This window comes from Vulpes lagopus, chromosome X (assembly GCF_018345385.1).
Source record: "Vulpes lagopus strain Blue_001 chromosome X, ASM1834538v1, whole genome shotgun sequence".
In the NCBI taxonomy this organism is placed as follows: Eukaryota; Metazoa; Chordata; class Mammalia; order Carnivora; family Canidae; genus Vulpes; species Vulpes lagopus.
The window spans coordinates 82,883,739-82,908,962 of NC_054848.1; the positions used below are offsets into that span (position 1 = coordinate 82,883,739).

The following is a 25,224-nucleotide window of genomic DNA, read 5'->3' on the forward strand; positions in this document are numbered from 1 at the left end:
TCTTCACCACTGTACTATTTTGTGTCCCATTTTTATAGGAGATGATGAGGATTCTGTGATCCCAAGTAGACCAGATAGATCAACACTACTTAAGAGCGTGGGCTGCAGACCAGTGTTAGCCTGCGAACTGTTTATTACTGGTCTGCAATGATAGAAGCTGGAAATTCAGAGTTGGCTTTATTTTTTTTTAAAGGGTAGAATTAATATTTTATTGTCACTTATAATCAGATGGTGGTTGAGTATATAGTCTTCATACTTGATCTTTCCTTTTTGTAGATAAAAAAATTGCAAGGTTTCAACAGCCATGGGCTGGTTATGTTTTCAGAAAATGTAATTAAATTAATTCATTTATGGTGGCTTCAAGTTTTTCCTTATTAGCTCCGGAAAATTCACCCACCTTTTGTCCCTTCTTAAAAAACTGGAAGGTTGGCATGCATTTGACTTCACACTCTGAAGCAACATCCTGACAGTCATCCACGTCTACTTCAAGGAACACCACATTGGAATACTTCTCAGAGAGAGAATGAAAGAAAGGCTTGATCATTTTGCAAGGTCCACACCACGTGGCTGAGAAGTCAACTACTACAAGTTTATCCCCAGCACTGTTCAAGGCTTCCTGAAAAGCATACTTGCTCTTGATCTACTTCACCATTTTGGCGGCTGGGGTCTGACAAGCAACGCGAGAGGGAGGAAAGTGGATGTAAAACGCCAGCCAGAGCTTAGCTTTAAAGAAAAAACATTTATAGCAATGTAGCAGAGTATGCTTTTATGTCTGTCTCACCTAATTATTTAAAAATTGTTTTTTGTGTGTCACTGGTTTTTACTTAATATCATTTTATAGTAAGTTGTTTTTATTATAATATTTTTAAAAAGCATCAGCCTGGGGTCGCCTGAGTGGCTCAATCAGTTAAGCATCTGACTTTTGATTTCAGTTCAGGTCATGATCTCAGGGTTGTGAGATCAAGGCTGAAGTCCAGTTCCATGCTTAGCATGGAAACTGCTTAACATTCTCTCTCTCTCTCTCTCTCTCTCTCTCTCCATCTGCCCCCACCTCTCTCCCTATTTAAAATAACAACAATAATAATAATAATAATAATAATAATACATTTAAAAACAAAACCATCAACCCATGATGGTTTGGCATCTAAAAAACAGAAATAAAAACTAGTCTTTCACTGGACTAAATAGCATAATGTTCATAATGACCACTGCAGAAAAGAAATTGGAAGATAGTGAAATCTGAACTTCATGAGGTTTGTGGGAGTTTTTTCTCTCTTTCTTATCAGCTCTCCCCACTTCTCCCTGATAAATTTACCCATTGGTCTGCTGGGTTTTAGGAGAACAATGTATAACACCACTTTTCCTCTTCCTCATTTGAAAACAACTGAGCCCTGAGCACCAGAGTCAGAGAGAAGATCAAAGCATCGATTGCAAAACTTGACTGGGGGATGTAGCTGAGATGTGAGACCCTCAACTGTCTTTCTAAGCCCTCTCCTACTCTGGAATTAGGGAGCCTCACCCACCTACCACTGGCTGAGAGGGCAAGCCCAGGCCTTCTCCCACATCTGTCCTTAGTAGATCGCAATAAAGAAGCCATTGAAATGGCAGAGCAGAGCATTCTCAGTTTCTTCTCAAAAACTCATGACTCACATTAAGTTTCTCTTCGCTTGGTAGGGCCCAAGGGAGGGTCAAGGAGAGAGATCATGGGTGTCCCTACAAGTATGTTGTACAGTGTACAGCTCCCTCAAGGAAACGTGAGATTAAGGGAAGGGAGGTTCCCCTAACGCATGTGATTACTCCATTCATTTCATTCCCACCTATGAATATCCTACTAAAACATACCAGATCCCATTCTATGAGCTTCCTTGTTCCCCATCACTGAATCAGCTCTCAAAAGTCTATCTCCACCAGACAAATCTGGAGAGAGAGGTAGTAATTCCTCATGCAGGCTTCCTTGCTCAGATCCCTGGTAAGTGACATTCCCTTCTTATTTGCCCTTGGTGAAAAATGTGTAATTGATTAAATTATTGTAAATTAGGGACACTTGGGTGGTTCAGTGGTTGAGTATCTGCCTTTGGCTCAGGTCGTGATCCAGGGGTCCTGTGATCAAGTCCGGCATCAGGGTCCCTGCAGGGAGCCTGCTTCTCCCTCTGCATATGTCTCTGTCTTTCTCTGTGTGTCTCTCATGAATGAAATCTTTTAAAAAAAATAAATTATTGTAAGTCATCAATTTTTTCAAGTTCTGATGTTGTTGACTGTAATCTTACCATGGAATGGTGCACATCTTTATACAGCCTTCAAGGGCAGGGGATCATGTATGTGCATTTACTCACTTGCTACAGCTCAGTGGAACAATAGGCATTTAATGACAGCTTTGATCTTCAGGTTGGTGAGGATGCAGACGGTGGTAAAGATGTCTCTCTGGGCTGTTTGCATTTAAGTCCTTGATCTTGGATGAGAAACCAGTTTCCCCACTTTTACTCTGGTTTTCTGGTCATACCTGATCTGAAACTTCTCTCCCAGAATATGGGTTCTCAGTCAAATACTATGCTTCTCTCTCTCTCTCTCTCTCTCTATCTCTCTCTCTCTCTCTCTCTCTTTAAATTTATTTTTTATATATTTTTTATTGGAGTTCGATTTGCCAACATATAGCATAACACCCAGTGCTCATCCTGTCAAGTGCCCCCCTCAGTGCCCGTCATCCAGTCCAAATACTCTTCAATAACATGTTCACATTAGGGAAATTAGATCCCTCTCATATAATATGTGACTTGACTTTTTGAAATTACATTCTTCTATGGAGCAGTTTTGTGTTGTATTTTTTTTTTTTACAGAGTGATTCTTAATGCATTTCTATCCTGGGATACTCCTACAGGTGGCCATCACAATTCTGATGTAGTCAGTTTTGTCTTCCTTTCCTGCTATCCTTGTCACTGATCCTCCCTCTAGGTGCCTAGAGCACATCCTGGGGCACTTTCCAGAGCTGCCCTCCTGACATCCTTCTCAGGCCTGCCCTCTCTGCCTACATTCTTGGCCTTTCCATCCCACTTTTTTGTTAGTCCTCTTTACCAGGTCATGTGCCTTTGGAACTCTTTTTCCAAAGAAATAACATTAACGGTGGAAATGTAAATGAAGGCAGACCACTAGGGGTACATCTGGGAAGCAGAGAGGCTTTTAATTATCCTTCTGATCACAGCGTGTAGATGGCTGCCTACATGTATGGCCTGGTCTATATATTAATATAAGTACATATTACATTTTAAGAGATGAGCTATATACTTGCATATATGAATATTATGCAAACATAAGTACATGTTTGTGCAAACCCTTCATTGGGACATCAATAAAACATCTTGCTCTCCTGGTACCTCTAGTTTCTGGCAGTAAGGAAAGTGTATCTATTTGATCTCATAAAATTAATTACTACTTTCTTTAAAAAAAAATAAGGTGGATATAAACTTAATTAAATGATTAACTGAATCTCTGAATCTGGGTGCTATAAAATTGACCAGGCTGGACCATAATCACCACCATCTACCACTTAAACAACTTGGAAAGCCCACCTTCAAGCATCTGTTGAACTCGAAGCTGATTGGTTTTAGAGCAGACTTCTCTAAATGACTCCTCAACACAACATGGCTTCCTTCATCCTTAATTAGGTTCCTGGTCCTAAGACCAGCTTGGCACCTCAAGATATGGGGTCAGGTGTCCCCAACCCACATCTCCAGCCCTGGATGGATGTGGCCTTGTAACATTAGCTATTACTTCCTTTGTATTCTGTTTATGTCTATAACTCATAGAACATAGAGAAACTTGTAATAAGCAAAAGAGACTCCTGGGTGCCTCCAGTGGAAACTAGCCATTGTTTGGAGCAGATTCTTTGAGTTATTTGCGTTCAATCTTTCATTTTCTTTGAGCTATTTAAAAACTCTGCAAGCTGTAGATAACTGGTAGCAATGAAAAATAGTTCTTGTTCATAGACGTGCAAATAAATTCTGTCCAGTGGCAGTTCAATTGACTTCCTTTTTCCTCCCTCCATGGAAAAAAAAAGCCAGCTTGTCATCTATTTTTAAATGCAACATTTCCTTAATCCATATAAATGTGTGCATTTTTTACTCCTCCTTTGGACTGGTTGTTAGCATTGACCAGTTCTTTTGTTGATAATGAGTTAAATAAAATAATTCATGAGAAACAAGGAGAGAGAGCCAGAGATATAGGCAGAGGGAGAAGCAGGCTCCCCGCAGGGAGCCTGGTGTGGGACTCGATCCCAGGACCGACCCCAGGATCATGACCTGAGCCAAAGGCAGACACTCAACCACTGAGCCACCCAGGTGCCCTGAGTTAAATAAAATCTTTACACATATTCATTTTATATCTATAGGAGAGTCACGATTAACAGGTATAAGCTCCTTGCAGGCAGAGGCTCTGCTGGAGCTGGAGTAGCAAGTAGTTAAGTGTGTTCCACTTACTGGCTCTAGACCTTGGGCAAGTTACATACCACTGTGCATCAGGATATACCTATGTGCTGGAATATGAATGCCTTCTCTGTCTACCCTAGGGGCTTGCCACAAGGACAAAATGAGTCTATACGTGGAAAAGATTTGTAGAAACTAGAAAGTGTTAGAGGTTGAGTCTTCACCTTTTACCCTTTCTGCCAGAGTAAATGTCCACACTTTAAATATTTTTTTAAATTTTTATTTATTTATGATAGTCACACACAGACAGAGCGAGAGGCAGAGACACAGGCAGAGGGAGAAGCAGGCTCCATGCACCGGGAGCCCGACATGGGATTCGATCCCGGGTCTCCAGGATCGCGCCCTGGGCCAAAGGCAGACACTAAACCGCTGCGCCACCCAGGGATCCCAAAAGTCCACACTTTAAGACTCAGAATGGCGCAGCCCAGGTGGTTCAGCGGTTTAGTGCTGCCTTCAGTCCGGGGCAATCCTGGGGACCCGGAGTCAAGTCCCACGCCAGGCTCCCTGCATGTAGCCTGCTTCTCCTTCTGCCTGTGTCTCTGCCTCTCTCTCTTTCTGTGTCTCTCATGAATAAGTAAATAAAATCTTAAAAAAAAAAAGACTCAGAATGATTCTGGGGCACCTGGGTGGCTCAGTCAGTTAAGCGTCTGCCTCTTGCTCAGATCCTGGGATCAAGCCCAGCTTTGGGCTCCCTGCTCAGCGGGGAGCCTGCTTCTCCTTCTCCCCCACCCCCAACTCATACTCTCTCTTGCCATCTCTCCCTCTCAAATAAATAAGATCTTTTTAAAAAAAGACTCAGCATGATTCCTACTTCTACCATATGAAGGCTTCTTTGCCTGCTTTAGCCACTCTGTTAGCTTTCTCTAAATTCATAATGTAGTTATATGAGCACTATCATATCAATCATTATTTACTCCCCCTCTATGATTTCATGTGTGTTAATTTCATCGCCTTAGATACATTGCCAGTTTCTTTAGGGCTAGGGCAGTGTCCAATGTCTTCAACTTGCTTTGCATTCCCTATTGCATCTAACAGTGTTAGGTCCCTGATAGGATAGATTCTTTGGTTGAAATGGAATATCATTTTGATGTAGGCATAGTACCTACTTGCAAATGGTATGCACTCAAGTGGAGATTATGATGAGGTTGAAGATGATTAGTATAATCACCATCAGTCTAAAATTTGTACGGTAGAAAAGATGATTCAGGAATATACTGTTTTCAAAAAAGAAGGCAGAATGAGAAGAATAGTGCATTTCAATTGAACTGCATTATTGCAAACCTTTTACATAATAACCCACTTGAGACTTACAACAACCCTACTAGATCGGTACTGTTATTATCTCTTATTTTACAAATGAGGAAATTAAGACAAAGAGAGATTAAATAACTTGCCCCAAGTCAACCCAGCTGGTGAGTAAAGACTGGCTCCAGAGTCTGGGATATTCACTATCCTAAGAAGAAAACTGAAATACGAAAGAGTTTTCTGGGGGAGTGAGTTTCACATTATTTTTATATGATAGCCTTTTTGATGGTCAAAACAAAGAATTACAACAAGAAGGCAAAAAAAAAAATAAGGGGTATAGAAGGATGTTAGCAAGGAAGAGACAACAGTAATGATAATTGTCAGGACACCTTGAGAATATGTGAACTTGGGTGGGCAAGTCATTGGACTTCTTAGTAAGGTTATTGTGGATATCACATAAGATAATTTATATCAAGTACATAGAGCAGTGCCTAGCACATTGGAAGCCCTCAATAAATGGTTTTGTTACTAGTTTTTAATTAATATTATCTATTATTATTATTAACCACAGTAGATAGAAGAAGCTTATCTTATTATTGTCAGGTCTGGCATCTTACCCTTACTTGTAAGTTAACGAATCAACTTTGCATAGGTTCATGGATGCTGGCAAAAGACATGAGACTACAGATTGAGGGATAAAAGAGTTTTACTCAGGTTGCCTGGGTGGCTCATCTGCCTTTGGCTCAGGTCATGATCCTGGAGTATAGAGATCGAACCACACATCAGGCTACTTGCACATCAGGCTCCCCAATCTGTGGAGAGCCTGCTTCTCCCTTTCCATCTGCTCCTCCCCCTCACACGTTCTCTCTCTCACTCTCACTCCCAAACAAATGAATAAAATATTTTAAAAAAGAGTTTTATTCACAGCACAGAAAACAATGTGAGCATCTGCATATTTGCATTGGTTCCCTTTGCCCTCAATCCCCACAGGGATGACATGTGGAAGCCCAGTTAGATGCTGAGCACTCGGTTGGATTGCATCCTTGTTGAGGAACATTGAGCTTTGGGAATTCATAGCTTTTTTTAAAGGATTTTTAAGATTTATTTAATTCTTTGAGAGAGAGGGCAAGGGGAGAGGCAGAGAGAGAGAAAGAAAATCTCCAGCAGACTCCCTGCTGAGTGCAGAATCTGAGGAGGGGCTCAGTCCCAGGACCCTAAGATTATGACCTAAGCCAAAATCAAGAGTTGGATGCTCAACTGACTAAGCCACCCGGGGACCCCAATTCATAGCTTTTATAGTAAGCAGTAAGCATCTTGCTCTTTGTCCAAGAAGAGATGTTGCCTCATCTCTCAGGGGTGGGTACTGGAAACACAACTCTGAGAAACAGTCCAGGTAAAGAGTGGTCAGGGCTTTGCAGTATTGGCCTATCCAGTGAGAGCATGCAGGGAACACTCGACGACGGCAGTTGCTTCTTGCAACAATCATCATCATCATCACCATCATCTGCTTCATTATCATCATTAATTGTTATTATGAATCAGGATGAGGGAAGATGACTTCTTATTTATTCCCTGTTTATATCAGCATGTGTTTCATATCAGACCTTCTCACTCAGGATGCTGAATCTGGTCTTTTGAGAGATCAAACAATGACTCAAATAAAAAAAAAAATTTTGTCCTTCTCTTAGCACTTTCAATTTCCTTTCCATGACTGCATACTTAGGCTCCTCTCTCATGAATAAATAAATAAAATCTTAAAAAACAACAACAAACCTCTCTTGTTGCATTTATATTCTGAAAATATCAACTACATAAAAAGAGAAGGAAAGACCTACGGTTGATAATTAGCTGAATTGTAATGGTTCAGAGAAAAAAAACAACATAGTGCTTTTAAGATCCAAGGAAATCTTTATTTTTTAAGTTTTTATTTTATTTTTATTTTTAAAGATGTTATTTATTCATGAGAGTCACAGAAAGAGACACAGGCAGAGGAAGAAGCAGGCTCCTCACAGGGAACCCAATATGGGACTCGACCCCGGACCCTGGGATCACGCCCTGAGCCGAAAGCAGATGCTCGACCACTAAGCCACCTAGGCTTCCCTAATTTTTTTTTTATCTTAAGTAGGTTCTGTAACCAGCCAGTGTGGAGCCCAACATGGGGCTTTAACTCATGACCCTGGGATCTACACCTGAGCTGAGATCAAGATCTGGTTGCTTAACTGACTGAGCCATCCAGGCGCACCACCACCACCACCTCCCACCCAAGGGAACGTATTTTAAAAAGTGGACATCCATAGCATTCAGGTTTGCTTCCTAGACTTCTTCAAATTTCAGAACTGGGCATTTCCAAAAGGGACAACTGGTAGGGTTACTTGGGTAGTTCCTGCCTATTGGAATAAATTGATAGAGTTGGTCCCCTGGTTCTCCTACCCATCATTTTGGGTTAAAAAGAAAAACAGTTTGGTTTTCCTTTAATATCCAGATTGAGCCTGTTGTAAGCAGAGGCCAACCCCATTCAAAAGGAAATATGTTACTAATGCTGGTTGCCAGGGGCTGGGGGGGAGGCAGAAAAAGGCGAGTTGCTATTTAATAAGTATATAGTTGCAGTTTTGCAACATGAAAAAGTTCTGAAGATCCATTGCGTAACACTGTGAATATACTTAACACTACTAAATCGTACACTTAAAAATGGTTAAGATGGTAAATTTTGTCATGGGTCCTCTTACCACTGTTAAAAATAAGAGTAATTAATTAAAAAATACATAGACTTGGGGCGCCTGGGTGGCTCAGTCTGTTGAGCATCTGATTCTTGATTTCAGCTCAAGTCATGATCTCAGGGTCCTAAGATTGAGCCCCACATGGGGCTCTGAGCTCAGCAGAGTCTGCTTGAGATTCTCTCTTTCCCTCTCCCTCTGCCCCTCCTCTATTCACATGTGTACTCTCTCTCCCCCGCCCACCAAATAAATAAATAAATCTTAAATAAAATACATAGTCTAATGTGAATGATTAGGAGCCCCAAAGTCTCAGGCACCAAAAGCCTCTTCCTAATTGCTAACTTTCTTACCTAACAACACACCTATCCTCCAATTAGAGTTACTCTTTCAAGTGAAAACATTTTCTTTTTTTTTTAAGATTTATTTATTTATTTATTTATTTATTTATTTATTTATTTATGATAGACATAGAGAGAGAGAGGCAGAGACACAGGAGGAGGGAGAAGCAGGCTCCATGCCAGGAGCCCGACGTGGGACTCGATCCCGGGACTCCAGGATCATGCCCTGGGCCAAAGGCAGGCGCCAAACCACTGAGCCACCCAGGGATTCCCCTGTGAAAACATTTTCTAGATAAGGTAACCATGTAAAGTGCATAAAGATTTGCAGGGGGTAAATGGGATTGTCAAATAACTATTAATGTGAATTAGCTTATTAAAAATATATAGGTGAGAAATTATGACTTAATGCTAGATAGTATTTGTGGGAGAGGATGAACCTAGCAAATTTGGAAGCATGAGGTTACCTAAGAGTACAGACACAGGGAAGGGTGAATGAGGTGGGAGTCTCAAATAGGAGGCAAGGCCATCAGTATGGATGCTGAAAGAAGGTAGGTGCATGCTTACCATGCAATTTTCCTACTGCACAATGCAAGCCAGAGTGGTCCTATATCAGGACTAAGAACATGGATGCTGACAATATCAAGGACCAAGACAAAAGTCATAGATTAGAGAACAGGAGCCAAGTCTATATGCTCAAGAAAGCTAGATACATAAGTCACGTCTGGGTCATGTCTGGCGAATATCCCAGTAACAGATGGTTATGGGAAAGTTGGAAGTCTAGAACCAGGTCAAGATATGAAAGGTTTGCAGAGCCAGACTCTGGTTGCCAAAATGAGATACTCAGAGAAGAATGCAGGCTTAGGAAAGTATAAAATTAGAATAGAGAGCAGTTCAGAACATCACTGGCCAGAATGGACGTGGAACTCAGGCAAAAGTATGCCACAAGGGATAGAAACCAGTTTAGAAGTTTAGGTGTCAAATATTAGAACAGAGGCAAAAAGTCCTGGCAAAAGATAAAAGGGGTGAATGAAGGTTTGACGCCAATCCAGTTTGTCTGAGACTAGGAACTTAATATCATTCCTGTTAAGGCAACGATATTAAGTTCTGGAAAACTTCAATTTCCAATTCTGGAAAACTTCATCAAGGCCCTATAGGTGAGAGTTGCTATTTGGGTTTCCCTGGATGAGATATTGGTGTACAAGCAAGACAAAGCAGTTTTTGGCAGGAAGCTTCTGGCACTTTGGTGCACAAGGAACTTGGAAAGGAAGATGATTCTAAGAACATATGCTTTTCTTTGTATATTTTTTTATTGGAGTTCGATTTGCCAACATATAGCATAACACCCAGTACTCATTCCGTCCAGTGCCCCCCTCAGTGCCCGTCACCCAGTCACCCCAACCCCCTGCCCACCTCCCCTTCCACTACTCTTTGTTCATTCCCAGAGTTAGGAGTCTCTCATATTCTGTCGCCCTCTCTGATATTTCCCACTCATTTTCTCTCCTTTCCCCTTTATTCCCTTTCACTGTTTTTTATATTCCCCAAATGAATGAGGCCATATAATGTTTGTCCTCCAATTGACTTACTTCCCTCAGCATAATACCCTCCAGTTCCATCCACGTTGAAGCAAATGGTGGGTATTTGTCGTTTCTAATGGCTGAGTAATATTCCACTGTATACATAAACCACATCTTCTTTATCCATTCATCTTTCGATGGACACCGAGGCTCCTTCCACAGTTTGGCTATTGTGGACATTGCTGCTATAAACATTGGGGTGCAGGTGTCTTGCTGTTTCACTGCATCTGTATCTTTGGGGTAAATCCCCAGAATATATGCTTTTAATTATTTACCTTTCACTGATTCTTAGACCAAGATGTTTTTACTTGGTGCTCTTAGTAAACACGTATCCCTCCTTTTTTGCTGTCTTTCCCCCACTTATTCAGCATTTCCCATCAGTGCCTGGATATTCCAAAACAAGAGCCCAAATGCAGTCCTATGTCTGTCTTGGGCATTCTATGAGAAATGTTTTTATAACTGCATTAATAAGCTGATAATTGTTGTATAAAACTTTTCTACTCAGTGTAGAGTGCTGTCAAAAATGTACAAGAGAGAGGTGCTTGTGCCTTGGTGGCACAAGTAGTTAAGCATCTGACTCTTGGTTTTGGCTCAGGTCGTGATCTCAGGGTCTTGAGATCCAGCCACACGTCAGGCTCCATGCTGAGTGGGAAGTCTGCTGGAGAGTCTCTCCCTCTCCCTCTGCCCCTCCTACTTGTGTTGTCTCTCCCTCAAGTAAATACATCCATTAAAAAAAGTCCAAAAGTGATTTAGGAACAATTATTACTTCCAAGTAGTGTGTATTTAAAATTTATATTGAGCTTTAAAGATAGTAGGAGGCAATGAGATGACCTGCTTGACTGGATCATTTAGATCCCAACTGAAGACACAGCTTCATCTCAGTTTCAGAGATCAATGATGTTGGTCAAAGAGACTTAAGGAGCCCTAGGCCAGTAGCTCTGGTGTCTTAGCAATAAGTTAACAGTGGTGTTAGTCTGTATAAGATCCCCTTCTCCTGTGAGATGGGGGCTGGACAAGGTATAGGACCAATTCGGTTACTTTGATGGAACCAAAGCACAGCACAATGTCTCTGTACTTATACTACAGTTTGAAAATCCTGACAACACAGCCAGGCTTTTCAGGTGTCCTGGAGGGGTGCCATGAACCAAAGGCGGGGCAGTATATATAGCAACATTCCAGTAAATTCAAGAAAGTATGAGCACTCATGTCTGGAATCAGACTAAAGCAAAGCAAAACAAAATAAATGCAAACAAACAATGACAATAAACTAAGAAGGAAAGGATAGTTGAGTCAATGAAGTCAAACACAAAGAGAAATCCTAGAGACAAGGGGAGTGCAGAGGCCTCCTACCTTTTTAGATCCAATCACAGCACAGGCTTAAGGAGATTGGTATATAAGGTTTATGCGATGTGGCTTGAGTAGAAGGAAGAGTCTGACTTCCTTGTACTCAGATTTTGATAATTAGACTCTCACCTTGTTTCTTTTAATTTGGTTTTCATCTTGTTCCCTTATTTCTACATACCTTATTTAGTCATCTCAGAATCCTAACTCCTCTAGAACTGTGCTCCTATCATCTCTGTCTGTGTCATCTCTGGTTGAACTTCAATCACCTCTGTTTCTGAGTACTCACATACATCCTGGTGTTTTGGTAATAGCCAAATGCTTCTATCAGTGAGCTCTTCCAGAATACTTGGGCATATACCTATAGTCCCTCCTATTGAGATCCTCGTGATGCCATTGACCTGTTTACCTATGGCCTACTGTTAGACTTGGCCGGTATGCTTTTACACTGGTCGAGATGTCCTCTTGTTGCACAATAAATGCTTATTGAATTTAACTTCCTGGAAACTTCTCAGATTACCTGCCCTGCTCCAGTAGGTCTGGCCTTCCCTGGTGAGGTTGTGAGGTTGCCAGGTGTTTGATTTTGACAAAGTTCGTCTTGCTTTTGAGCTTGTTGTCTGGTAAAAAAAGTCCTATGCAGACATAGGACTATCCTTTTGTTTCAGTTAAATAAATTGTATCGTTATGTTACAGCAGAACTTGTATACACCTAATACAAGGTAGAAATTGTTATAGGCACAAGTAATACATCATGTTCTTTCAAAATTAGGGCCTTGGAGATTTATTCATCTAGTATTTTTTGCAGGTACCATTTGGCAACCCTATCTAGGTTATTCTTCCTCCCACCACAATGTACAGTGTGACATAATGTAGAAGAAAAATATTACTCAGCTTGTACTTAGAAAATAAGTTTAATGATAGGAACATCATGAACATCAACAAAGATGTATAGAGTACCTACTTTAATGATTCAAGCACACCTTTAAAGTAACTGTAATGATTGCTGGTATCTCTACTTTTTAAAGGAAGGAAAAATGATTCTATCTATAGCTTCATTAGATGGCTTTCTTTAGAGATATAGATTAATGATGATGATAGATAGATAGGTAGATAGATAGATAATAGATAAATAGCATCAAAATAAGCACAGAGTGGGGCAACTCACTGCCTTTGTGGGTGAGCATGCAACTCTTGATCTCAGGGTTGTGAGTTCAAGCCTCACATTGGGTATGGAGCCTACTTAAAAATAAAATTAAAAAAAAATAAGCACAGACATGGTTACCAAAATAAAATAGGAGACTTCTGCTTCCTGGAAGATAGAATAGATTTAGTTTTCCCAATTTCTCTGGCTAAGTACAACTAAACTCCCTGGATATTAGATATAAATCAAACATTAGAGGACTCTGAAAGGTCCAGAGATGAAAACAGACCAGATGGAAACTTTAATTCCCAAGGGATGACACAGTGGTGATGGTGATTTTCCTTTTGCCTCATATATTCTCGCCTTGGGCTAAAGAAGTCGGCAACCCAGAAACACCAACTAGTATAGAAGAAAAATGTCCAAGCAGTTAAGTCTGTCTCTTTAGCCAAAGGATCAGGAAAGAAGCAGCCTAGATAGACAGAAAATTTGTAGACAATACCATGCTATTTCAGCCAAACACCACAGAAAAAAAACTGTGACCCTCATCCCCAGTGATGACAGCAAAGTTTGACTATTAGCCCTAGACTTACCTCCTCACCAGGTTGTAATGAGGAACCTCAACATCCCAGCCTAGGTCATGTCATAGAATGCCAAGTAGGGAGCCCAAACTTTCATCACAGTTGACAAGTACTGGCCCCTCCTCCAAACTCCATTGTATCAGTGGAGACTCTTGTGGGGATCCAGAACTTCCACCCTTATATGGCAGTAACAAGGAGCCCCCACTGCAGATGTCAACAGAAGACAAATGGAGAAACTGGACATCTACTTCTACCTGAAAGTAATGAAGTAGCCATACCCCTTGGTCCACTAGACAGATGTCATAGAAAACCAGCAAAAAAAGAAGGTCTAAAGAAGGTGTGGGTATACCTGGCTGGCTCAGTTAGTGAAGCATACGGCTCTTAATCTCGGGGTCATGAGTTTAAGCCCCAAGTTGTTTGCAGAGATCACTTAAAAAATAAAATCTTAAAAAAAAAGGCAAATGAATATTTTCTAAACAGAAAGGTAAAGATAAAAGAAGGAATTTTAGAATGTCAAAGGAAGAACACAGTAAGCACAAATAATATGGGTGAATACAATAGGTTTTATTTTTCCTTTTGAGTTTTCTGAATTATACATAATAGTTAAAACAAATTATTATATTGTCTGACATAATTCTAAATGTATATACAGGAAGTCTTTAAGACAATTATATTATAAATGTTGGAAGATAAAGAAAAATAAAAGGTAAAATTTCTATATTACACTCAGACTAGTAAAATAACAACCCTAGTAGACCGTGATAAGTTGTGTATATGTAAGACCTAGACCAACTGCTAAAATATATATACAAAGATATATACTACAAAACACTACAGGTAATCAAAATGGAATTATTTTTTTCTTTAAAGATTTTATTTATTTATTTATTTGAGAGAGAGAGAGAAAGAGAGAGAGAACATGAGCAGGGGGGAGGGACAAAGGGAGAGGAAGAAGCAGGTTCTCTGTGGAGCAGGACCCCGCTGCAGGGCTCAATCTCAGGAGCCTGGGATCATGACCCAAGCCAAAGGCAGACACTTAACCAACTGAGCCACCCAGGTGCCCCTCAAAATGGAATTCTAATAAACATTCAAGTAATCCACAAGAAGAAAAGAAAACAGAAAAATTGAAAGTAAAGAGAATAAAGAAAACAATACAAACAAACTAAAATAGTTTACTTAAGCCATATTGTATCAATAATTAAATGTAATGTGTCTGAATACACCAATTAAGGCATAGATAAGCAGAGTGAATGAAAAATATGACAATATACTATCTAAAAAGAAACTTACCTCAAATATTCTTACATGGGCAAATTGAAAGTAAAGGATGGAAAAAGTACATTATTCAAACATTAATCAGCAGAAAATAAAGATTACCATATTACTATCAAATAAAGTAGACTTTATTTTTTTAACACTTTATATTTACGTAATCTCCATATCAATGTTGGGCTCGAACTTACAATCCTGAGATCAAGAGTCACATGTTCTATGAACGGAGCCAGCCAGGAGCCCCAGATAAAGCAGACTTCAGAGCAAGAAAAATGATCAGAGATATAGAGGAATATTATATAATGATAATAGGGTCAGCCACCAAGAAGTGTAACAATCCTAAATGTACACACACTAAAGAAAGTTCGAAAATATGTGAAGCAAACACTGAAAGAACTTGGAGAAATAAACAAAGGCACAATTATAGTTGGAGACTTCCACACCTCTACCTCAACACTTGATAGAACCACTAGACAGAAAATCAGCAAGCAAATAGAAAATTTCAACACCATCAACCATCAGGATCTAGTTGACATTTATAGAACATTCCACACCAGAACAACAGAATGCACATTCTTTTCAAGCACCCACAGAACACATAGCAAGATATGCAAGAAATAGTATATCTTGAGCCACAAAACAAACACCAACAAATCTAAAAATACAGCATATGAAATATAGTTATAATACTGTAATAATTTTGTATGGTGACAGATGGTAACTACACTGTGCATGGTAAGCATTTTGTAATATATAGAATTGTTAAATCACTATGTTGTACACCTGAAACTAAAATAATGTTGTATGTCAACTATAATTTAATTTTAAAAAATTGAAATCACAAAAGAAGTATTCTCTAATCACAATCAAACAAAATATAAATCAATAACAGGAAAATTTTCAAATACTTGGAAACAAAACACACCTCTAAGCAATCTGTTAGTTAAAAAGGAAGTCTCAAAAGAAATTTTAAAATACATGAAACTGATTGAAAATGAAAACACAATCTATCAAAATCTGTAGAACACAGACTAAGCAGTCTGGAGATAGTTACTTATAGCACTAAATGCTTACCTTTGAAAATATGGAAAGTCTTAAACTAATAATCTGAGCTCCCATCTTAAGAATCTTGAAAAATAAAAGCAAAATAAATACTAAGCAATCAGAAAGAAATAATACACTTAAAAGCCAAAAACAATGAGATTTAAAAAAAAAAACAATCAAGAAAAATCAATGAGACAAAGACCTGGTTCTTTGAAAGGATCGATAAAATTGACAAAATTCTAAGAACACTGACAAAGCAAAAAGAGAAAATACAAAAATTAACAGTATCAGGAATGAAACAGGATATTACCACAGATCTTGCAGGCATCAAAGGATAATAAGGCAGAACTACAAACAATTCTACACACGTAAATTTGGCAACTTAGATGAAATGAGCAAAAACACAATACACTCATACATATTAGAAATGAATAGCTACAACTGCTAATATATGTAGATGGCATGATTGTCTATGTAGAAAATCCTGAAGAATATACAAAATCTCCTAGAAATAATAAACGAATTCAGCAAGGTCATAACATACCAGATGAACATCCAAAATTCAATTGTATTTTGATATACTAGCAATGAACACATGGACCCCAAAATTAAAAATACAATGCCATTTATTATTGCTCACAAGGAAAAGAAAACTCAAGTGTGAATCTAATAAAATATGTACAAAACATGTAAAACTACACAGGACATATATGCTGATAAAAGAAAATTTTTTTAAAAGACTTATTTATTGATTTGATAGAGAGTGTGAGTGGAGGGCAGGCCAGAAGGAGAGGAAGAAAATCCTCAAGCAGACTCCCTTCTGAGTGTGGAGTCCAATGCAGGGCTCAATCTCCAGATCCCGAGATCATGACCTGAGCCAAAATCAAAAGCCAGCTGCTCAACCAACTGAGCCATCCAGGTGCCTCAAAACAATTTTTTAAATTAATTAATTTATTTTTGTAAAAAAAGATTTTATTTATTTATTCATGAGAGACACACAGAGAGAGAGGCAGAGACACAGGCAGAGGGAGAACAGGCTCCATTCAAGGAGCCCGATGCAGGACTCAATCCCAGGAATCTGGGACCAGGCCCTGAGCCAAAGGCAGACGCTCAACCACTGAGCCACCCAGGCGTCCCCCCAAATTTTTTTTTTTTAATCTGAATAAATGGAGAGACATACTGTATTCCCAGATTGGAAGACTCAAAACTGTAAAGCTACCAGTTCTTTCCAATGGATATACAGTACAGGTTTAATGAAATGTTTCTCAAAATCCCAGGAAGACTGGTTTTTAGATACAGACAAGATTAATCTGGGCAGCCCAGGTGGCTCAGCAGTTTAGCGCCGCCTTCGGCCCAGGGCGTGATCCTGGAGACCAGGGATTGAGTCCCACCTTGGGCTTCCTGCATGGAGCCTGCTTCTCCCTCTGTCTGTGTCTCTGCCTCTCTCTCTGTGTGTGTCTCATGAATAAATAAATAAAATTTTTAAAAAAATTAATCTAAAAATTAATCTGAAATTTATATGATGAGCCAAAGAACTAGAATAGGTAAAACAATTTCGGAAACCAAGAATAAACTGGGTGGAATCAGTCTATTAAAATTTCAAGACTTATTGTACTAGTTTCCTATTGCTGTTGGAACAAATTACCTTAACTTTAGAGGTTTTAAACAATGCAAATTTATTATTATTATTATTTTAAGTGATTTTATTTTTAAGTAATTTCTACACCCAATATGGATCTCAAACTCACAACTCTGGTATCAAGAGTCACATGCTTTGCCAACTGAGCCAGCCAGGCACCCCACAAATTCATTATTTTATAGTTCTCAAAGTCAGAAGTCATAAGTTATTCTCACAGGGCTAAAGTCAATGTGCAGCAGGGCTGTGTTCCTTTTGGGGGTTCTAGAGAAGAATCTATTGCCTTGCTTTCTCCAGCTTCTAGAGGCCACTTACATTCATTGGCTTGTGGCTTCTTCTTCCTAATGACATTTGTTCTCATCTCTGCCTCCATTATCAAATCTCCTTGCTATGACTGTGACTCTCCTGCCACCTTTGTAATTATATTATGCCCACTTGGATAATCCAGGATAATGTACCCATCCCAAGATATTTAATTTAATCATATCTGCAAAGTCCTTTTACCATGTAAGGTAACAAAGTATGGGTTAGGATGTGGACATCTGTGAGGAGCCATTATTCAGCCTACGAGATGACAGTAATAAAGACTGTATGGTATTTGCAGAGGGATAGGCACATAGATCATTGAAACAGAACAGAGGAAACAGAAATATGCCAAATTAGTTTTTGACAAAGGTGTAAAAGCAATTCAGTGGCGGAAAGATGGCTTTTTCAATAAATGGTGCTGGAGCAACTGGACAACCAAAAAGAAACAAAAAACAAAAAACACTTCAACATAAGTCTCACACCTTATAAACAAGTTAACCCAAAAAGGATCACGGACTTAAATTTAATATATAAACATAGGAAAAAATCTTTGTGATCTAGGGCTAGGCAAATAGTTCTTAGACTTGACACCAAAAGCATAATCCACAGAGAGAAAAATTATTAAGTTGGGCCTCATCAAAACCAAACTTTCACTCTGCAAAAGGCCCTGTGAAGAGGATGAAAAACCAGTTACAGAGTCGGAGAAAATATTCACAAACCACATACCTGACAAGGCCCTAGTATCTAGGATATAGAAAGAACTGTAGAAACTAAAGTGTAAGAAAACAAACAATCCAAATCAAAATTTGGCAGAAGTCATGAACAGACATTTCACCAAGAAGGATATACAGATGATAAATTCGCACAAGAAAATATGTTTAACATCATTACACATTAAAGAAGTGCAAATTAAAATCAGAATGAGATTCCACTATGTACTTATCAGAGCAGTTAAAATAAAAAAAATAATGATATCATCAAATGCTGGTAAGGAAGTAGAAAACCTGGATCACTCTTATATTGTTGGTGGTAACGTCAAGTGGTAAAAACCATTCTGGAAAACAGGTTTTGGCAGTTTCTTATAAAACTAAATATGTAACTACCACATGACCCAGTGATTGCACTCTTAGGCATTTACTCCAGATAAACAAAGACTTACATTGACTAAAAAATGTGTAGACAAATGTTTATTGCAGCCTTACTTATAATCAATAAGTCAGAAGTTGAAACAATGCAGATGCCTTTCAATGAGGAATCAATAAACAATTTGTGGTATATGCCTTTCATGGGTCACTACTCAGGAATGACAGGGAGCAAACTTACCAACACATACAAAAACCCAGAAGAATCTGTAGAGAATTATGCTGAATGACAAAAACTAATCCTAAAGGTTATATACTATGTGATTTCATTTATATAGCATCTGTGAAATGATAAAAACTGTAGAAATGGATGGGGCACCTGGATGGCTCAGTCAGTAAAGCAATTGACTCTTGATTTTGGCTTAGGTCATGATCTCAGAGTCACATGATCAAGCCCTGCATTGGGCTCTACACTGCATCCAGCTCTGCACTGGGCATGGAGCCTGCTTAAGATTTCCCCTCTCTCCCCTCCCTTCTCCTTCCCCCACCTCTAAAAAAAATTTATAGAAATGGAGAAGAGTTTAGTGGCAACCAGAGGTTAAGAAGTGGGTTAGAGACAGGAAGAAAGTGAGTATAGTGATAACATGGCAACGTGAGGGTAATGGATATGTTCTGATGTTAACTGTATCAATGTTAATATCCTTGTTGAGATAGTGTGCTATAGTTTTGCAAGATGTTACCATGGGGTAAAATGGATAAAGGGTGCAAGGGATCTTTCTGTGTTATTTCTTAGAATTGCATGTAAATATAAAAGTATCTCCACATTAAAAGTTTTATGTAAACAATAAATAAAAGTACAAGATTAGGACCCACAGGTAAAATAGGAATCCCTGAGTCTATACTGATATAAACAAATCTAAACAATAAAAGAGTATTCAAGGGGGTCCCTGGGTGGCTCAGCGGTTTAGTGCCTGTCTTTGGCCCAGGGCGTGATGCTGGAGTCCCAGGATCGAGTCCCATGTCGGGCTCCTTGCATGGAGCCTGCTTCTCCCTCTGCCTGTGTCTCTGCCTCTCTCTCTGTGTGTGTGTCTCTGATGAATAAATAAATAAAACCTTTAAAATAAAAGAGTACTCAAAGACTTAAAATGAAAAGTAATCTCTTTCCCTTCCTCATCCTCCAGTCACTTCTCAGGAACAGCCCCTCTCAATATGTTTAACTGAGCTCTTCTAATATTTACCTACACATTCTGTATGTCACCTGTAAGCTTATACTACTATTTCTTTTTTTTTTATGTAGATAAACTTTTATTTAAGGGATGTTACATGTGATTCTATTCACTGACAATTACTGTAGTTCTGCTAAAGTCAGAATCTTAATCTTCAAAATAGGCATTTTTTTATTTTTTTAAGAGTCTATTTACTTATTCATGAGAGACACAGAGAGAGAAGAGACATAGGCAGAGGAAAGAGCAGGTTCCCTGCTCTATATATCTACCAAAATACTTCTGCAGATCAGTCCAACAGGGGCCAAAATTTTTTTTCTAATTCCTTACGTGTATCAGATATTATAACAATTCCCTTTCATTTGTTGCAAACTTCCTTCTTAGAGCTGCCTCTCCTCATTTGCCTGCTCTCAACTAAAGGGATTAATCTCAAAAAAAAAATGAAGGGATTAATCTCTAGGCCTGCTCCACGGCTGTCATTTCATGACATCCCTTCACTTCCTTACAATGTTATCTCCATTCTTTACTGGACCCCCTGTCTTGTTTTACTACCTCATTTTGCTGAAAAAAGAAATTCTGTAGTAGCCTCAAATCAGAGGGTGAATGGGAGGCAAAAATATTTAAGTACTTTCATATCCTTAACTTTACTGAAAGAGACTTGAGTCTAACCTCACCGGGTATAGAATTATAGGATGAAAATAATTTGATGAAATATAGGATGAAAATAATTTTCTCTCAGAGATGTGACGGTATGGCTGCACGCTTTCCAGGATTCAAGTATGGATGCCATAAAGTTCAAGGCTGCCATGCTTCCTGTTCTTTGTACAAAAAAAAGTGTATAATAAATACATAGGCATAAACTGTAGCAATTTTAAAAGCACAAAGGAATAAATACAAATAAGTTTGTGCAAATAAATATGAAGACAGATGAATGGTCTCTTTTACAGAAAAACATAAATGATCAGAATAAACCTAAGAGTAGATAGTGACATTGAAATAAACCAATACCCACTAAATCATTTGGATCACAACTAAAAGTCTCCTCATAGCCTCCAATTATTTTAGGTGTGGATTTTCCCATAACTGTTTAAGATAGAAAGGTTGCAAAACTCATCTTATGAAACTTGTACAGTCTTGATACCCAAACTAAGAAAGAACACGAAACAAGAAAAATTATAGACCAAACACCCAAATATAAATGTCAAAATCCAAAATAGAATTTTGGCAAGTCTATGTCAGCAGATTTAGTAACAAAAAATCTGGAGCAAGTAGGGTTCATTCCAAGAATGTAAGGATGCTTTAACACTGAAAAAAACTGGCAGCTTAATCACCACATTAACAGATAAAGAAATACATAATCATTCCAGTAGATACAGAAAAAAATATTTAATAAAATTCAATGCCTATTCATGATTTTGGGGGAGGGCCCCTGGGTGGCTCAATTGGTTGGGCATCTGCCTTCAGCTCAGTTCATGACCTTGAGTCCCACGTTGGGCTCCCTGCTCAGCAGAGACTCTGCTTCTTCCTCTGCTCCTCTCCTTGCTCATGCTCTCTCTCTTTCTCTCTCTCTCTCTCCCTCTCTCTCTCTCTCCTCTCTCTCTCTTTCTCTCTCAAATTAAAAAACCCTCTTTTTTGGCAAACTAGGAATGAAGTTAACCTTTATTTAACATGATACAGGATATCAATTCAAAGCCTAAAGAAAATATCATACTTAATGGTGAAACTGTAGAGGTCTTCTCATTAAAATAAAAAACAAGGAGCCCCTGGTTGGCTCTATTGGTAGAGCATGTGACTCTTGATCTTGGAGTTAAAAGTTCTAGCCCCATGTTAGGTGCAGAGATTATTTAAAAATAAAATCTTGGGGCACTGGGGTGATGTCTGACTCTTGATTTCAGCCTAGGTCATGATCTCAAGGTTGTGAGATCCAGCCCAGCATAGGTCTCCTCACTCAGTGTGGAGTCGGCTTGAGATTCTCTCCCTCTCCCACTGCCTTCCCTACCCCCACTCACACACTTGCTCTCTCTCTCTCAAATAAATAAATCTTTTTAAAAATCTTTTTAAAAAAAGGCAGGGATACCCACTAGGATTGCTTCTATTCCCCATGGTGCTGGAAGTTCAGGTGACTACAATTAAGACAAGTAGGTGCACCTGGGTGGCTCAGTCAGCGGATTATGTGACTCTTGATCTTGGGGTTGAATGTTTCAGCCCCTCTTTAGGTGTAGAGATTACTTAAAAAATAAAATCTTTAGAAAAAATACTAGCAAAGAAGTAAAGTGCATAAATTAGAAGGGTTGATACCGTTATTAGGAGATAATATAATTAGATTGTCGAAGACAATCTAAGATACCTACAGATAAACAAAAGTGAGCTTGACAAATGCTGGGTATAAGCTCAATATACCAAAATTAGAAATGAAACAACAACAAATCAGAAATTATAGGAAGAAAAGATACATATGAAGAAAATAAAAAAAAACATGAATAAATAAAGGAAGACCTAAATAAATGGGAAAATATACTGTGTTTATGGAAGAAAAGGCTTAATATTATAAAGATATCAATTTCCCCCAAAATAAGTCAATAAATTCAGTGTAGTTATAATAATAAACCCAATGTGGGATGATAAAAGAGCCTGAAATAATCATAACTTGACCATAAAGTTATGATAAACACAACAAATTTTCTTTTATTTTTATTTTAATTCCAATATATATTTAATTTAATTCCAGTGTTATATTAGTTTCAGGTGTACAATATAGTGATTACAGAATTCTATACATTACTCTGCACTCATCATGATAAGTGTACTCTTAATCCCCTTCACTTATTTCATCCATCCCCCCAACCACCTCCCCCTCTGGCAACCATCGAATTGTGAAAACACTTTAGATGGATTAAAGGACTATTCATGTAAAGCAAAACTTTGTGGTGCCTGGATGGTTAAACATCTGCCTTAGGCTCAGGTCATGATCCTGGGGTCCTGAGATTGAGCCCTGTGTCAAATCCCTGCTTAGCACGGAGCCTGCCTCTCCCTCTTCCTCTGCCCTTTCCCTCTCCCCATCCCCCCTTTGCCCCTCCTCTCCTCTCCCCTTCTTCCACCCTCCCCTCCTCCCCCTCTTGTGCTCTCTCTTAAAGGCTCTCAAATAAAAAAATAAAATCTTTTTTAAAAAGCAAAACTTTGAAACTTTTGGTAGACTCTAAAGGAAGATACCTTTATGATCTCAAGGTAAGGGAGGATTTTTTTAACTTTCTTTTTTAAAGATTATTTATTTATTAATTTGTGAGAGACACACAGAGAGAGGCAGAAACACAGGCAGAGGGAGAAGCAGGCCGATGTGGTCCAGGACCACAGGATCATGCCCTGGGCACATGGTAGATGCTCAACCACTGAGCCATCTCGACGTCCCAGTATGGAAGGACTTCTTAAACCAAACACAAAAAGTCAAAACCAAAAAGAAATTTTTGATACATTTTAGTTAATTATATTTTAAAACTATTATAAAACAAAATACATCAGAATATGGACAATTCACAGACTGACAGACAATTCACTGCACAGCAATGTATATGACTAAGAAAGGATTAGTATACAGAATATATAATAAGTATAAAAGAAATTAGTAAAGCAAAAAAGAAAACCCCAAGTGAGGATAGAGGAAAGACACATTAACAGGTGACTGATTCACAGAACTGGAAACCTAAATAGACAATAATCATGAGAAAAGATGCTCATCTCCATTATTCACCAAGGAAACGAAAATTAAAGCAGCAACAAGATACCTTTGAACACTGATCGGATTGGGAAAACATTTTTAAAACCCACAGCACCAAGTGTTAGTGGTGATACGTGGAAATGGAACCTCATGCTCTGCTGATAGCAGTGACAGTTTGCAAAACTGTGTTGAAGCATAATTTAGCGATATCTAGTAAAGCAGAAGATGTACATCAATGAAGAGCTTGTGATTCTGCTTCCTCCTCTCTCACACTGTGTGGAAGAGATGGTCTAAAATTGATATGTCAAGAAAATGGGTCAGATAAAAGTATACTGTCTATCCCGGAGCTTCTCAAGCTTCCACATGCATACAAATCGCCCGTGGATCTTGTTAAAATGCAAGTTCTGATTCAGCAGGTCTGAGATGGGGCCCAACACTCTATTTAAAAATAGCTTCTTAAAAGAAGCTCCAGATGATGCCAAAACTGCAGATCCAAAACTTTGAGTAACGGAGAGATAAAGCTTAGGTTGCCAACTCAAATGCCTGAAGAGTCCAGGCAGGGAGCAGAGGCGTAAAGCTGATTAGGTAGGGAACACAGTGAATTACAGAGTGCCTACCCTGAATAAAGAGGGCAGCTTCTATCCAGCTCAGGCTGCATGATGCAGGTTCAGAGGTTCCAATTTCTCCAGAAAGACTGGAAATTTGGTTTCATGTGAAATCTTCCTATTTTAAAAGGTTAACAACTCTTTAGAGGAGAATGGAAAACACTATGTGAGTTAGACACAATGTATCTTTGGGCAAAATATCACCCACTGGCCTGCAGTGTGCAATCTCTGATCTAGACTTAACGTGGTAACCTATAGGAAACCTAAAATCAAGCTGTTAAGAGGTTGCCTCTGGTATGTAGACCTGGGATGGGGAAGGGAGAAGCAGGAGACTTGTTTCTCATCATGAGATCTCTATTGTTTGGTCTGTTACTACATGGGCATAGCTTTGTTTTTTTTTTTTTAATGTTTTGACATAAAAACAGTTATGATTAAATGTATAGTTGTTCCATATTTGCTTTACCCATTCTAACTACAGTTAAGTTCAAGCTTAATCAGAACATAGCATTTAATTATGGTGTTGCTCTTATAGGAACCCATTAACCTACTTTATCACGATCCTTCTGTGATATGATTTCTAGGAATACAACATAGTGAGAAGTAAAGATGACCTGAAGTGAGGGTGTAAAATTAATTAAATTCCATCAACAACCTTCTCACGGGTCTTGCAATCAGTCAGTATTTCAGGAAACAAAGAATTTGAGATCCCAAAGCTGGAAGATCACAGATGTTGTCTTGTTCAACATGCCACTGGCACTTAAACCCAGTATTTCCTTAACTTACCTTGTTCTATGTTTCTGATTTCTTTCAGATCATGGATAGTGTAGAATACTGGGTCCAGATCTTAAAATATTTTTGATTAACAATAACAATATTATAATAGTAGAAATAATAACAATAGTAGAAATCATAATAGGAAAAATAACAAATATGGTGCC

General features: G+C 38.7%; 1 pseudogene; it reads right to left on the reverse strand.

The window, feature by feature from the left end:
* Positions 1–324: 324 nt before the first annotated feature.
* Positions 325–652, reverse strand: LOC121483386 (annotated as a pseudogene).
* Between the last annotated feature and the right edge of the window lie 24,572 nt (positions 653–25,224).